This window comes from Leptosomus discolor, chromosome 7, assembly GCF_034619465.1.
Source record: "Leptosomus discolor isolate bLepDis1 chromosome 7, bLepDis1.hap2, whole genome shotgun sequence".
NCBI classification, from domain to species: Eukaryota; Metazoa; Chordata; class Aves; order Leptosomiformes; family Leptosomidae; genus Leptosomus; species Leptosomus discolor.
The window spans coordinates 43372283-43390213 of record NC_141397.1 but is presented as its reverse complement, the minus strand read 5'-3'; positions in this window follow the sequence as shown (position 1 = coordinate 43390213).

Sequence of the window (17931 nt, the reverse complement as noted above, 5' to 3'; positions counted from 1 at the left end):
GACCGTACAGATATCTGAAGCTGTTTTATTTTCAAATTTCATTTTGATACTTGACAACAGGGACAGATCATCGTGGCTGTAGAATTCTGTCCCGAGCTACTGCGCCAAACTTACCTCCGAGGGCAGTTATGGGTAGTTCTGCTGGACAAAGCCCATTTTTGCAAGTAATAACTGAGATGCCCACTGAAACTAAAGTAATTGAGCAAAGCTGTAGCCAGTATCATCCTGCGTGAACAGCTGCATTCTGTTGCCTATGTAAATATCCTTAGTGAGAGATAATGAGTGAAACATTATGCAAAAGTCTTCCAAGTTTCTTTAGTGCTGTGAGTTTTAGCAAGTGCTAATAGTAAGCGTAGGTTGAGGAGCCAATGTCCCTCCAGGTTTTATTTGTGCCTTGACTATTTGACATTTGTATTTCAAATTTGAAGGGAAAAAAAAAAAAAACCAAAACAAAAAGTATTATATGTGCTCTTTCTTTTTAATTTTCAGTCTAGTTTCGACGAATTTACACTACTCACGTGTGCTATATTCCTACAGGCCACAGGGGGGCAAGATTGAGATTTTAAACACGAAGAATGAAAGTGCCTGAGTAGTTATAGTGGGTAATGTAAATGAACTGTTTTCAGTAATGATCCAGATTTGCCTCGGTCTCACATAAAGCTGCCATAATCTCACTTTTATAATGATAAATTAGATATATACAAATACTGTCTCCAGTAATTGAGATTACATACATTATTTATAGCAGGGATATAAACCCCACTTCAGTTTATACTGTTTTCTTTGCTGCGCTATAAGGGTTTGAGCCAAAGCCCATTGAAGCCATTGGAAGTCCTTCCCTGACTTTAGCAAGCTCTGAATTAAGTCCATATTTTTCAAATAAATTTTATTTTATTCTTCCTTTCTGCTTTTGCAATACCTTTTAAAAATTAATTGTCAGGAAAAAATAATACTAAATATTCAGTATTATTCAAAGTAAGGTAGGATTTGAGTAATTGTTATTTTCCCCCTTCTTAATCAGTTTTTAACCTCCCTCTCGTTCCATCACTATTTGAAGTCCTGTCCACTTCAATCCAAGCACTCACCAGGGCGTTGTGAACTAAATCTGGTGTCCAGAACAAATTGTTATGTGTGGGCAGGATGGGGCATATCTGTTCATTTGTTTCGTCCTCTGGGGACAGGAATGTCTGGAGGAGATGGCACACTCCAATTTAAAGGTTAACTATAATTTTTCCCTTTTCTCCTGTTGCTAACACAAATACTCAATATTTTTCTCTCAATTATACTTCTATCTCTTTTTCACTGAAACCTGACACCTGGCAGAATATTCTGAAACCTAGACTGTCCGGATTAAACCTAGATGTGTATTATGTGTATTGCCTGGCCCGTTGTCAAAGGTTTCATAAAAATCCAAATCAGATGTGTCTACTAGTTACACTTTTGTGTAACTCATATTTTGTCGCTCTCCCGAAGTTGCCTGGAGATGTGATTTTCCTGCTTTTTTTATCCCAAGTTTCATCAGGACTATTGTGTGATTTTGTGGTTTTTCATAAAACTCGGAAGCGTATCGTCCTAGTTATAAACTGTTCTAATATCTATTCAATGGTAACTGCAAAATTTTGATTCTTCCAGCCTTTTCTCATAATAGCTGATTTCATTAACAGACACAAACATTTAATCCTTCAACTCTTTTGGAAGTAGGTGAATACATTTTTCTACTGATGACTTGCTACAGTTAAATAGATTATTTATTCCCAAAACTGGTTCAGTCTCTGATACTTTTCCTTGTTTGTTTATTTTTTTCCAGTTTAAAGAGCAGTTATCTCACAACCAACCATCTTGTTGCTTAGTGATGCCAAGAAACCGTTCTTAACCACATGCCGTTCCCTTGCCTCTGGTGCTACATCTGTCTCAGGGATTCTTTCACAAGTTACCTTCTTCTGGTTTATGTAGTTATTTTTCTTTAAATCTGCTGATTGTTCTTCATATTGCCCCTAAGCCTTCTTGTTTTCATCTTATATTGCTTTGAATTAATCTGGATTTATTAGGATTTGTTTTGTCACCTTCTCTTTCTTCTTTCCCCCAATTAATTTTTCACGGAAACAAGCTCCTGTAGTTTGCTATTAACAATATGCATTTTTTTAATTTACTTCATCATTGTTGTTGATGAGAGCAATGCATATCTTTGGCTTGCTATTATATATTTAAGTAGCCCACATGACAAGGCCAATTTTTTTTAACCGATTTCTTACCCATACTAGACTAAAGGACTTTTTTACACTATTTAAAATAGAATCCCCTCTCTTCTAAAGGTGGTGCTGGAGGTTTTGTTTTTTCTGGGGGGTGGAACGATGTTCTGTTTGGGTTTTTTTCTTTCCTTTGGATCCAGAACATAATATAAATTACATTTGCTTGAGCAAACCCACTGTGCATTTAAAAAAGTCATTATAAAGACAGGTTTCTGGGGGTCTGACAGAAAAGCTAAACCAGCTGTGCTCTCCAGTACAAAGAACACATAAATCTACAGTATCTTCTCTTCATGATCAAATAAGTTAAAGAAAAGACTCAGAAAGTAAAAGATATTTTTATCTCACAGAAGCAGAGCTAAAAGAATTTAAATCAGTTTAAATCTCAGCCATTTCTGTTAGGCTGTTAAAATCTAACATTTTTTCATTTGTTTTAAGCAGAAGTATTTTGATTTGCTAGCCAATCAACTTTATTTACCTGTTTGATATGAAGGTTGTCTTTAGGGCCAAGATTAAACGGTTGTTCAGCTGTTTAGTGGAGAGCATATCTCACAAGAACAGTTTCTAGTTGTTTTTATTCTTATTACTTTCTTTCTATCCAAGCAAATCAAGAAAATCCTAGAAAAGAAAACAGATATAGAATTAATTTGGTCAAATAGTTATCAGATTGTTTTCACCATTTATTTCCAAGTAAACCTCTTGGCATTTATTAGATTGCCCACTAAAGTTAATAGGATGACTCCCATCCATTTTTGGACAAACTGTTTGAGTAGAGTACGAGATGTCACTAGATGGTTTCCAGAACAGTGTGGACGAAAATTATTCAGCTGGTGCCATACTTGCTTAATGTGGCGCAAAATATATACTTACATTCTTTACAAACTGTTTTAAAACGGTGCACTGAAAGAGTAATTGCATTTATGCTTTTGGTTTTCAGGGAGTATGTATATGGGTAGAAACCTGTACAATGTGTTACCACAGCTTTTTCTCTTGTGTACCCATAATCCCTGTACACTTAGCCATGCCGTTTTGCAATACATGATATGATCATTAACATATGTCAATGTTTGTACATTTGGACTAGAATAAGTGCTTGGATCTTTATGAAGGCACTTATTACATATATAAATAAATAATGTAGCCAGGCAGCTGGAGAGATCTAGTAGTGGCTTTATAAAATGTTTCAAGGGAAAAAAACCCAGCAGACAGCCCAGCATGCCAGGAGAAATATTAGTGACAGAAACAAAAAACACAGGCCTAATTCTGCCCATGCACTGTAAGCAGCATGCCCCTGTTTGTCAGGGGGACAAAGACACAAGACACAAAGTCAAAGTGTGGGATTCTCTTCTTGTTGGGGAAGAGGATGCAAAATAACATTACAGCAAACAAGCAGACTGAAAATTATAATGATAAATTCAGCTGGCAACAAGTCACAAGTGGTGTCCCTCAGGGCTCGGTACTGGGACCAGTCTTGTTTAACAGCTTTATCCATCATCTGGATGAGGGGATTGAGTGCTCCCTCAGTAAGTTTGCAGATGGCACTAAATTGGGTGGGAGAGTTGATCTGCTCGAGGGTAGGAAGGCTCTGCAGAGGGATCTGGACAGGCTGGACTGATGGGCTGAGGTCAATTGTATGAGGTTCAACAAGGCCAAGTGCCAGGTCCTGCACTTGGGTGACAACAACCCCATGCAGCGCTACAGGCTTGGGGATGAGTGGCTGGAAAGCTGCCCGGCAGAAAAGGACCTGGGGGTGCTGGTTGACAGCTGGCTGAACATGAGCCAGCAGTGTGCCCAGATGGGCAAGAAGGCCAAACAGCATCCTGGCCTGTATCAGAAACAGTGTGGCCAGCAGGAGTACGGAAGTGATCGTGCCCCTGTACGCAGCACTGGTGAGACCACACCTTGAGTACTGTGTGCAGTTTTGGGCCCCTCACTGCAAGAAGGACATTGGGGTGCTGGAGCGTGTCCAGAGAAGGGCAATAAAGCTGGTGAAGGGTCTGGAGAACAAGCATGATGAGGAGCGGCTGAGAGAACTGGGATTGTTTAGCCTGGAGGAGGCTGAGGGCAGACCTATCACTCTCTACAACCGCCTGAAAGGAGGTTGTAGTGAGGTGGGGGTCAGTCTCTTCTCCCAAGTAACAAGTGATAGGATAAGAGGAAATGTCCTCAAGCTGTGCCAGGGGAGGTTTAGATTGGACATTGGGAAAAATTTCTTTACTGAAGAGTCGTCAAACATTTGAACAGGCTGTCCAGGGAAGTGGTGGAGTCACCATCCCTGGAGGTGTTCAAAAAATGTGTAGATATGGTTTAGTGGGCATGGTAGTATTCAGTCAACGGTTGGACTTGATTGTCTCCAAGGTCTATTCCAACCTAATGATTCTATGATTCTAGGAAAAGCTAAAAGTGCTAGAAGTCTAAATGTTTTCATCTGGCTAGATTTTTTTTTTTTTTTTTTTTTTTTACAACTGCACAGGAAAAGGGAATGTCTTGGTCCTCCCTTTTATTCATCCTGTTGTGGGCTGCCTGATTTAAATTCCTTCCCTTACACCCACTCCATACACACACCCCATATTTTCATATTTTTTCATAAATAATCTGAGATTATTATCCAAGTGGAACAATGACTAATTTTCTTTCAGGTTACTGAGCTGAATCAAGTCACAGAGGGGTCTAATGAGTGCCAGAGCCTCTAAGGAAAGAAGAATGGAAGCAGGATCTTCTCATTTTATTAGCAGCAAGCCTACAGATTGTGTCACAGCGTTTCAGGTAACTATAGCCTCAAGATGCAGTTTTATAACTGTCCAAAACTGATCCAAACCCATCCTGCTCCCTCTGTTCAAGCCCTCCCTTGGGCTGTTTTGCTTGCTGAAAACATTTTGGTCTTCATGACAGTCACTAAATAGAGTCAATGATTTTCTTCTGAATTATGATTAAAAGCATGATAGTTCGTGCCGCATACAAATTCAGGGTCTAACTCTGAAAGGAACCTTACATGCTGCATGGAAAAGCGAATCGGATTCTGTTCCCTTTGCGTCTCTGCAACAGCACAAATATTTCCTAAACCTTACAAGGTGTTACTGAGATGCAACCAGTCCGCATGATATTTTACAGTAGTATGCTGCAGTACTGAGATGACTTCATTTTTCCTGTGTGCTCCAGTGCAGCAGAATTACTTCCCACGCAAGTACCATTTACTTTGTAAGCAGGCAATGGAATTTTTGATTGATACTTACAATTTAAGTAAGCTATTGCTTGGATGGTTTTAGTTTAGATCCAAAAGGATCCAATTGTCTAAAAGGACAGCTTGTGTGCTGAGGCAGCAGAAAATTAGGTCTGTTCTAGTGAGCAACAGAGCAATATGAGATCAGTATTGTATAGTTTTGTATAACCGTGTCCAAAATCAACTGTGTGTTTGCTGTCCATATTTCAGCCCTAAGGACCAAATATTTGCCCTTAAAGCAAAGCATCATTTTAATTAGTTGTTTTCTTTTTCTCTCTCTCCTCTCATCTATTTGATTGTGTTATACCCAACCAAACTTCTAAATGCTGGTGCAATATGTGATTCTGTGCGACATACTATATGCTCTAAATATGATTATATCTCCCACTGATGACAGTTAAATTATGCTTACTTGATAGTAAGTCTGGTCTAGTGGAAGGTGTCCCTGTGCATGGGAGGGGGTTGGGACTAAATTATCTTTAAGGTCCCTTTCAACCCAAACCATTCTTTGATTCTGTAGTCAAACATTCTATTGCTTTCATCTAATAATTTTCTCAGTGCTGCTCAAAAATGAATGGTAGCTGAGAATAGTATCTGCCATGTTAGCTATTAGATGTGATTGTTTTATCGCATAGTACTGTATTTCTGAAAAACAAAACTAGTCTGTGTTTGTTATTGTGGAGTAATTCGGAATATCCTTTCGAAGTTCTCAACGTTATTCCCTGTATGGCCACAGAACACTAGATGGCACTGTGTGGCTGTGTGTCGTGCACAGGAATGAGTAGCAAAAGTCTCTCAACACATGAAAGAATCCTCATCTTTCAAAAATATTTGTAATATTGCTTTTTTATTATGAAAACAATTTAAAAGTGTAAATTCTCGATTTTTACACTCTAAAAGCATTGCAAACCTTCTTTTTCCGGCATTATGATTACATAGGGAACATTTCTTAATGAGTTAGACTGACAAGTACATTTTTTCATTTTTTTGGTCTGCTATAAAGCTCTCCAATCGATTAACCTAGCAAAAGGGAGAATTTTCAGTTCCTGATATCATCAGCATGCTCTTTACCACGGAACAGGAAGGCAGGAATAACAGCTAGTGTGTTGCTTTCCTCTACCTCCTCAAATAACGTTTTACTCAGTGCCACGGCATTAATGAGAATGGACATTTTTTAAATGAAGTAAAAGCAAAAAGGTATTAGGTAGCGACAGCAACCTTATGCCCTTATTTTGAGTTAAAAAGTCATCCTGAAGACAACTAGTGCAACAGTTGTTATTTTGTCAGTATTTGATTGGTTTTGGATGACTTTGTGGTTTCTAAAACACTGATCTTACACATCTAACATGTTACTCAAAAGGGCCAGATCCTGCATAGGGTCTTTAAGAAAAGGTTTGAGTGTGCTTCGGTAATGTTAAATCACGTGTAGTGAGTTGTTACTTTTCTGTATCATATCCAGTCTCTGTTTCACTGCTTTAGGTCTCTCTCTTCCCCACTCTTTGTGGGTCACTTTCATCAAGATAAAACCAATTCCTAGCTAGAGCTGGCTTCTGTTAATAACTGCCACAGACTTCTTGGTGACTCTTGGCAGGCCCCTTTCCCATTCTGTGTTTTTTAATTCACCTGCCTTTAACATACAGATTGATTGGATGGATAGTAAAAATGAAGTATTATTATATGCATTCCTACTTTCATTTTTGATAGGCCTAAAGAAATACATTCGTTTTTAAAAATTATTAAAGTGTTTCATGAGTAGGTGTCATGTAAGTTTGAGGGCATTTGGTATTATTTTAATTTCTAGTAGGATTTTGCATTAACTGTGCCATGTCTTTTCAATTTTTCCAAACAGCCCAACTTTTTAAAATGCTGCCTCTTTATTCAGCAAGTCTCACTCTGTCCTGTGTTTGGCAAAGTTAATTATCTCACCTTATAGAAATGCAGGCAGAAATAATTTTTAGAAGAATGAGATGATGATATGACTTTAATGTGCCTCTGTACAGTTTTGCATGTGAGTGTGTTATTGCTGTACACACAAGAGGATGATTTTTAATGGTGAGGACCCACCAAGAGTATTACAGGTGGACGTTATACCTAAGACACCACAGAATGTTACATTCCCTCTGCCTGGTGGGGAGTTCTCAGTTGGGTAGGAAGGCTGTGTATCTGCCTCTTGGGACAGGGGGATTAAAAGGCTGTTTCATGTTCTGGTCCAGTGAAACTGATTGAAGGACAGTCCATGGCCTGTAGTCCCTGTTGGATTGTAGAACTCAGTGATGGTAGGATGAATGTAGCTCTGTCTCATTCTTTCTCTTAGTACAGGCAATGCTGCTTTCTTTACCGAAAAGGAGAGGCATAGCATAGAGCAGCCATTTTATTTACAGTTCCTCCCCATTGTCTTTTGCATCCTACTGCAGCATCCAATGCTCTCTTGTGACAAACACCAGCAGTCATTCCATTTTGGAAACATGGCTAACTGAGGCGAGGAGAATATGGGGAAAAAGAAGACTGCATAGGAAGAATAAGATGTTTAGGGCCTTTATTAATGATCCTTCCTCACTACCAGTTTATTTTTGCTCTTGGGCTCTCTACTCAGTGTTCCCCACTGGTGCTTTATTTTGACATTTTTGTCTCCTCAAGCACTTTCTTTTTTCCACCCACTGACCCTTTCTCTCCTCTTATTCTCCTGGTAGAAGGGTATACCCCTGTAGCATTTAGTTTTGTCTGGTTGTGTCTGATACCTGTCCCCACTGGGAACACTTTTTTTGGGTACTTGTGACCACTGTGTGTAAGTGTAAACTGTTACCTCTTGTGGCTACAATCCTTTATTTCCAAATGAGGAACAGAAACAAGGATAGCCCTTGCTCAGTGGAAAAGATATTTGGGACTTTCTGCAGTTTGCAGATTGATCAACTGTAAAATTAAAACTGAACGTTTTGGAAAGCAGTACTAAAGTAAAACAAATATCACCAATCAATCATGAAATAATTTTCCTGAGGTTTGAACTTACTGTTTGTCTTTCAATAATTCAAAATAAAATCAGAATCCAAACTGGCCACAGAGCTGCCTCCACCTTACAAAGAAACCAGCCTCTTAAAACAAGCAAATATATATTATGAGCAGATGCTAACTCTGAATTATGTCCCAAATACTTTAGAAGCCAAGGATCTCTCTTTCTTCCCTCTAACAGGGAAGAAGCATGCATTGTCCTTGCTGGGTCAGAGTGTGATGAGGCCCACCTGCTCTGACCAACCAGGTCACTCAGAAGCACTGCTGCTTTCTGCAGCCAGCCAGAAACTCCTGCAACTCCAGCTTACCTGCTCTGCTGGAACACCACTGCCAGGAGCCCACAAAGCCTGGCTAGGCTGCATTACGGTTCAGATTGAAAGACAACCAGGGACGCAGATACTGCTTGGAAACAATAGCTGTAGTTTGAGATTATCTCGATGACCAGAATGTGTCCCATCCTTACGGAACGAATTGTTTCCCCGCATCCTTCCCATTGACAACACCAGAACAGGGGTCACTGACTGTGCTGTGTCTGAGGAGGTGCCCATGCCTCAGGATTACCAGCTGGTGGGGAAAAACCCTTCAAAACACCCTTTCCAAATCAGATTGCTTTAGTAGTAGCAAGGCTAAATGCTCTCAAGTCTTCTACTTATGTTTTCAATGAGAAAATGGCCAGAAAATAGCCAAAGCCTCTCATAGAAACAGGACATCCTGAGCTGTGGCAGATGGACTTCCTTTCCAAAGTTTTAATGAAAGTTTTCAACAATAGCTCTGTGTATGTGCTTGGGGGGTTAGCATGTGTACACACTTCTGTACCCACACACTGTGCAATGCTGTACAAGCTGTTTAAAATAACATAGAAAATACTATGGGATGTGTATGTTTTGCTAGAAGAAACATATATTGTAAAAAAAAAAATTACTCTGTTATGGCATAAGGCAGAATTAGGTAGAAAGAAAATTTCAGGATGTGGGTGGCCACAGCTGAAGGTCTTATAGTGAGTGTTCAGTAACGTATCCTTGGAACATAAAATTAAAATAAATTAAGAGTAAACTTAACCAATGTATCAATGAACATAATCAAATCTTGATGCTAAATAGGTACTCTGAGGAAGCAAAAGTGCAATAATTAGACAGGGATGATTATGTTTTCTGTCCCTCCTAGAAGGGATAGATTATATATTTTGTAATTTCCTAAATATGTAGCAAAAATAATTAGTGTAGGGTGCTAGTGAAAGATGACAAACCTCTGTTGAAGTTTATGATACACAAGAAGCTACTCCGACTGAAGGAATAAAGACAGAGTGAAAGAAAAAATTAAAAGATATTTTTAAATTAACTTCTATCACATATGAGATCTGGAAAAGTCACAATTAATATAGCAAAACAGTTACTATACTGTAATTTAGACAGGAATGGTGATAAAACATGTTATCCAATTATTGATGAAGTTGTCTTTGGCTCATAGCTTTTCATACAAAAATGATGTGTTGCAAAGTGCAAGGGGGAAAGATGGTCCATGAATGCAGTTTTTCAGACATTTTAATTTGTGTTCTATACCTGGGTTCCAGCTCAGGTGTCATTTGCCTGGGCTTCTTTGCACCAGAAAGCCAGAGAGATGGGAGTGAGCTTTCCTGGGCCATTTAGTCAGCTGTTGCAGCAAAATTATGGCTTCTGACACAAACAGGACATTGGAGTCACTAAATGATCAGACTGGTGCCTATCTTTCCTCAGCTCTCACTGCTTTTTTTCATCAAACAAACGTATAAATTAGTGAATAATTGTACATTATATTAATGTGTCAATGGCAATACATACCGCATTTAAATGCAAGGTAAATGCTTATAAGAAATAGGATTTTCAGTAATTGTCACAATATTCAGAGATTATTAAAAAAAAAAAAAAAAAAAAAAAAGTTTGTTTTATTCCATCCTTCACCTAGTTCCAGATAATTTGACCTTGTGTTTCACTTGGTCACTGTTCAAATCGTGTCTCTTTGGCAGCAACCTCTACGGTCAACACTTCTGGCTGAGTGTGGCTGTTGATTATTGACCCGGCTGTGAAGCAAAGTGGTTGGCAGCCATATCCTTGTGCATGTTCTTTTTCTGTAACTCAACTTTGGTTGTAAGAAATTTCATGGTGTTTCATCTCTGATTAAAGTTTTGCAGAACTGGTGGAGGTGAACACTAAAGAAAAGAAACCGCTTTTAAGATCAGATCATATAAAATGGATGTTTAAATGTTGGGGCATCAACCCACACATGTGCTTGTTATATGTCTGTACTTATTGGAACAAAAGTAAACTAACAGTGCCCTGCTCAGGCCTGGCATCTTTTCAGTGTTCAGATAATGAAACCCCAATAAGCAAATTATATTGAAGAGATCAATATGTGGCGGGTTGTTTTTTTTTAATTTTCCAGTTTTGTTAATAAATAGTAGGCTGATTTATGATAAGAATATCTTCTTCCTTTTAGTGTAGGTATAATTATTTTATTTTACCTAGTGTTATTTAACAGTATCTTACAAATATGTATAAACTCTCTCCTGTTCATCATGTAGACTTCCAGGAATTACTTTCCTCTCTTCATAGCTTAGCAAAAGCATGCGACCTTGTTAGAGAATCCTATGGTAAATAACAATTAAGACAAGAGAAGTCAGGAAGGCAAAGTGTAATTATTCCAACTGGAATTTGGCCAGAACCTACCCCCCGTATGATTAGACCTTATTTCCTTACATTTATTAACATCGTTTTGTACACATACGCACCCTGAATCAATATAAAAGCCAAGACTGTGAGTTGAACATACCATCTGAGATACAGGCACCCCTAAATAGCTACCCTCAGGATTCCAGGAATTAGATTTGCATGTAGACCAATAGCATGTTTTGGAGACTTTTTGTTTTAAATATTTATGTTAACTTTAGTTCATTCCTGAGGTGCCAGTTTTCTAGGAAGGACAACAGATGGAGAGTGTTCTGATGTCAATTATCTGGTACAGCTCTGTGGAACTCAAGAGAGTTCAGATTTTCAAGGAATGCTGTGAGATAATAAACTACTCTTATGATATTTGAACAAAATGATATTGTTGTCAAAATCCAGTAACAGCATGAAAAACTATTAAAAACTCTTTGCATTTTCGTCTTATATGGTAAACAATGTGGTCTTCTAATCCCTTCTGGATGAGTTCAGGTTCATGCCCATGCTTAGAATGCCCTAGTCAAAACCACAGTGGCACCTTCACCCTCTCTTCTTTTTTTAGTTTTTGTTGTACTGTATTCCCAGAAATCTGTGTCAGAATTAGAGGCCCATTGTGCTATTTGTTATGCAAACATACAGTAAAAAAGGACATGCCCCAAATTTGATACTACTGTAATTGAGAGACTCTTTTTTCATATTATCACAGTATATAGAAGCCTTCCCAAGATGCTTTAGACAGGATCGCCAAGGCTAAAAAAAGCCCAACACTGAAAGGAATGTTTAGTTTAAAAATTTTGTGTCGTTATTGAAACTACAATAAGGTAAAGACTTTTTGGTTTTCTTCTCTTAAATGAAGCTGTGAAAAGTCTTTCTCATTTTGTATTTGCAAACTGGAACCTGCTTTTGATATTCCTGGGAGACAATGGAACATGGGCGGGGAGTGTTTGCTGTCGAGGAGAAATGCTGTGGTGTGCCACATCAGCTGGAATCCTAAAGCCCAGAAGGTATAGAACTGTGTGAATTCCACTTAATTTAGGTCAATAAGACCAGCCCCAGGTAGGTTACAATTGCATTTAACACACAATGATATAAAGTATTTGGGAGAAGAAGTAGCCATGCTAGTGCTAGAAAACATGGATATATGTGAGTGAGGTTTGTGTAAAAAAAGATGGATTTGAATTCTTAAAAACACAAAATAAAAACTTAAACAAAATGCATATCATACAGAAGAAATATTTCGTAATCTTTTACTTATGAGTTAATTTTTGTAGAGATCTGACTGACTTGCATCTTGCATTCTAGAAAACAAGGGGTTTTTACCATTAAATTTCCAACTGTCTGAAAAGATTCATGAAGATTCAGACACAAGACCAGAGGAAAAAAAATTATTGGAACAATAGATGGCAATGACATTTTTAATGGGGTAGATTCTTAAATGATACGTGCTATGTCCAAGAGCAATAGAATGTAAACTGGAGACAACAGGATGCTGGTTTTATACCTTGGGTCTGAAATCTGTTTATTGTTGACTTCTTTAGAGTTACTACGGACTTAAATGGAAAAATTATGTCCAGGACATTTTTGTTCTAGTGTCCTTAGAGCCCTTAGGAAGAGAAAAACACATTGTCAATTATTTTATTGTGTTTTGATGCTGTACCTCTTTAGGACCAGTGGAACACTTAATGTCTTCTGAGGGATAATTAGGCTTGACTTGTCACTGGGAATGTCCCTGTAAGTATACATAGGAGCTGGTTAAGAGGAAGAGAGCTGACTGCTGGGCCCAGCTAGCTGGCCCGCTCGCTCCTGGGAAGGGGTATGTTGCCTGCCTTCATATTAATACTTTTATTGCCTAGCCTGCTTTTGATCATGTTGTTTCACCTGTATTATTAGATCCTGACTTTGTTGTTGCTTATGTACAGAAGTCGCACTAGTAACTTCTTACCTTTTGTGTTAATTAGCTTATACTAGAGAGGGGTTGTCGAGATATGGGTACAAGCTGCTCTCAGGGGAAAGCAAGCCTCATGGCTGAAGTTAACCCCACAGAACTTTCTCAAAGCCACACAGGAAAACTGTGACAGATCCCAGAATAAATCCCAGATTTCCTGTCTCCTCCACTTGTGCTGTAACTACAGGGCTCATAATTTCTTATCTGAGGAAAGTGTTGTCCAATTCTATCTTTCTTTTTTCTGGTATACTATTGCTTCAGTTTACTACACTAGTTGTTGCCATATGTTACACTATGGCAGTTCATCCCTATGACTCTTTGTTGTATTTTGTGGGATATGCATGAGTATTGCACATATGTGAAGAGTATTAATGCTGAGTATCAGTACTGTTTAGCATTTAAGCAAATAAAACTCAATAAAGGAAGTTATTACAAGTTAAACATGGAATATTTGCAGGTACAGATAATTTATTGACTGATTCCCACTTCAAAATAAACTGCTTATACTTCTTATCTAAATAGCATTCAGAGAAGCAGTTTTGGTCTGTATCAAAGGATAGCTGCCTGTGCTAAAATAATACGGTTTTTATAGAGTTAAATTATTTGAATAAACTAATTTTCTATTTTGCTTACACCACTTTGGAAAATTGGCACATTCTGTCATTCTTAAGCATCAATTCTCTTTAATAAATTATAAATTAATAATGCAACGTTATCAAGGGAAAGTAATTCACTGTGGATCTATCACTGAATGAGATGCTCTTAAGATTTTATGACTTACTATGGCTTGGTAAATGGAAATTAGAGGAATTTAGTGTGCCCATTAGGTATCTTAGTGTTCATGTATTAAGATGTATTGCTGAATGTCTAATCTTTTTTTAGATACTTCGCCGCTAGGTTAAATTTTAATAGTTTTCATTCTATGCTGCTCAATTTGCCCTCATATGGTTCTTCTTTAGATAACATTACTTGTACAAATTCCAACTGAAGCAGAATCAGTAATCTTCAGCCAGTCTTGACAGCATTTCTAATGCAGTGCAGCTATGGAATTTCATTCTATCATGTTGTTTTCTAAATTGTATCTAAATAAATGAACAGAACATGAGAACAAATGAGCTTTGCTAAACTCCCTCTTCTTAATTTAAAGGATGACATTTAGATCACTTAGTAAACGTGTAATAGTTTTGAATGCAAAACCTTTGTAGACTTCTGTGGGAAATTCCACAAGCAGCAAGCTGAAGGTTCTTGCTTTACAGATGTTTAGAAGCGAAAAGTAACTTCCAGAATATTTTTTAGGTGTAAGCGTTATCTCTTTCTTTCTCAAAAAAAGAAAGAAAATCATTCCGTGTCAGCCATTGTCACAAGCTGCATCTGTCTTTAGAAGCAGAGTAAGGATTTAAAATTCTCTTTCTGCCTGGTGATGTCAAGGTCAGTTTTGTTATTGAATTTGATGAGAGGAAGGCTGGATCTTAGAGGCTCCATCTTAGTAAAATCCTTAGGTATCCAACGAACTTGCAGCATATGTGTATTCCACTTGAAGTGATGATACTGTACACAAGATAAAAGTTGTGCATACGTCCAGGTGCCAAACAACAGGTACTTAACACAAAACAGGCTGTAAAAACATTCTGAAAAAAATGGACATTGTCAAGGATGAATAGAAACATGAAACAGCTGTAGCTTCTAAAACCAGGTGTTTTTTAACAAAATACCTTTTTTGCTTTCTCATAGGATTTTAAGTCCCTTTGTTCTGTGAAGCACAGTGATATGGTACTAGCATGTAAAACTTAGAATGCACAGGTGAGAACAGCATCACGCAGTTTCTGGATTTGACAGATGTGTGAGACTTCTTCAGTTGTAGTAATGTCAGGAAAACTAGCTGCTGAACAAAGGTTTCAATGGCATGCTGCAATAGGCTAAAAGTGACACAAAATGGTAGTTAAATATGATTTTCAGAGAGACCAGAGCTGCATTGTGGCAATTGATTCCTACAGGTGCCTTTGAATTTTTTACTCTTTCATTGTAGCCTACTAAGTCATTCATTAAACCCTCTTAAGAGTAAAAATGAACAAAGGTTGTGAATAAGTTAGTAGAAAACCTGAACTTAGAAGTTTTTGTGTGTTCCTGTAAAAATATGCAGGCAGGTTTTTTTTCAGGTTACTGTAAATGGAGAAGCAGAAGAGTGCAAAGTTGGCTAGGTGTTTGAAAATCACACAAACTATGCTGTGGTGATCAGGGGTCCAGAAGCCATATAGCTGTACTTGCACAACTTACAGAGTTATCGAACTGTGCAAGCTGGAGCTGACTTTGTACAGAAAAAAATCTCATCACTCTTTCTGGAACAGTCAGCCCTGTGGAGTGAAAAACCACTGGAGGGTTTTTGCAGGAGTCCTAAGGGACTATCAGTTTGTTGTGTCCACTCATACTGGGCTCGAGTTGTCTTGCGGTGCCAGAGAAACCTGAGCAGCCTTCTGAAAAGGGGGGGTCTAAAAGGATTCAGTACTGCCAATTCAGCAATGCTAAACCAGAGGATATGATAAGCAGTGCAAAGATGGACTCAGGGCTCAGACAGGGAGACATCCAGAGAGAAATGACTGGGCAGCTGTGCACTCTCCCCAGTATGCTCCTGGGTTCCAAGAAGCTTGTCCGTGATGCAGACATGTTTCCACAAAATGGCTGATGCTCTACTACATCCCCTGGTTACTTCTATAACCAGGAGCAATGAGCACTGCTGTGCAGAGGGACTATTTCCTCTGCTGGAGTAATTTCAAACCCAGAGGGACTAGTTATCTCCAACTCACCATTATCCTTGTTGGATCTAGACTGGCTTCACACAGCTGTCTCTGCACCATGCAGTCTGGTTACCATTTTACCCATGATTTTTCCATGGCCTCTAAGGTCCTGGTTCCCATTTCAGTGGCTAACAGAGAATCAGCTGCGTTACAGTCATTTTAATGTAAGACTGGTTACTCTTTGTGGTGAGAAGAGATACTTTTTGGGATGGGTGTCACCACTGGTGGCAACATGTGTACTGATTCTGAACATACTGCCTTGCAAAATAGAACGGAAGATATTGAATTAAGGAATGACAGTGCTCATTTGTGCCCATTACAAAGGCAGAAGGACAATGAAGATTTGGAGGATGATGATGTTCATTTTTACCCCCCACAGAGCTTTGATGAACATGAAAGTAAAATGACACGGATCCAGATATTGAACTCCAGCTTATACCAGAGTAAAGTGGAAGGCTTTTAAACCAGATAGTTATCAAATTATTAGACTGTAACAAAGCATTAAGAGAGGTATGACCCCCAAAAAAACTTGAAAAACTTTAAAAACTTTAGCCTGAATGTGCTTTTGAGAAAGGACACACTGTAGTTCTTAATTTTTTATTTTAATGAGAGATAAATCTGTTGATGTCCTACCTGTCATCTCCTGACCAGTGCTTTATATTGATCTCAGTATTTGCAGTTCATGGTGTATAAAGGAGGCTAATAGTTCACAGCAGACTCCAAATAAGGTGTGTGTGAACTGGCACCCAGCCTTTGAAACATTTTTGCACAGCTGCTTTATTTCTGAGCTGGGGATGCTAGACTACATGAGCTACCAGTCTAAATCCTAATGGGCATGGAAATAACTGTGTTAGCCTTTCAGTCACTCTTGTTTGTGTACCTAGGAAGTCGGTCCTGAATGGACATGAGGTTTAGAACTCCTAAGTAGATGGTTTTGCACGCTGAGGAGCTTACAATCTAAATCTTCAAGGTGGATGCAGTTGGGAGAGGAATATGATAATATGCTGTCTGATAACTGATTAAGAAACTATGCACTTTCTACTTAGAGGGAAAGATGCAAGATGCTTCCCTTAGCACTTCTATTTACTTCATCTCTCACCCCTGATTTCTTACTACATTTACTGTAATATGTATGAAATAGCATATAGTAGGCCCAGAAAAAGATAGAATAGTCCCAAAAGCAAGGTCTGCATGCGTGGGAAGACTTCATCTAGTGCAGGTACTAGATGATGTCCCCTGGTACATGGGACAATTCAGTACTTGGGCTGTAAGCAAGACAGTCGTGCCAATAACAGGCCTTGAAAATGACTGAAGGCATTTGTCTCCCAGCCACTGATGCCCAGTGCCTCAGAGAGCCTGGGCAGCCATGCCAGCAGAGCTCTGTTCTTACTGAGCTCCTGAACTCTATCCACAACGAACTTTTCATTCACTTTTCTAAATCAAGTAATTACATTCACAGGAATGGAACAGTCTACTAAATGAGTATATTAATAGGATATTGTCATGAATTAACAAGTAATATTAAAAGGAGCAGAATAATGCTCAATTAATTATACATGAATGGACATGATATACACGTTTTGGTCTCATAGCACTTAGTGTTTAGCTTAGACTTCAAATACGGAAAAGTATTTGCAAGCTGTAACTCTGTATATGAATGAGGACATGGCTCTTTCAAGGTTGGAGATTTCAATGATACCAATAAATTTTACTTGCCCATAACAGTCAGATCTGGGATCCATTACTTTGCTCCTTACTCATGATGGACAAAGCACTACCATTCCTCACACTGCAGTGATATGTTACCCCCCAAAGTAGTGCCAACTTCTGATTAGGCCCTGTAATGTGTTAAGGAATAACAGGCTGGTCACAGGTCATCTTAAAGAGGTAAGTAAGTTTCAGAGACACAGAGAATTTTCACTGACAGCTTAGAGCTGAACTGCTCTGTCTTCATTTGACAGTTGTCTCTAGCCTCCTTTATATCTTCGTAGTTTACAAATATTTGTATGTCTCTGTAGCTGCAGAA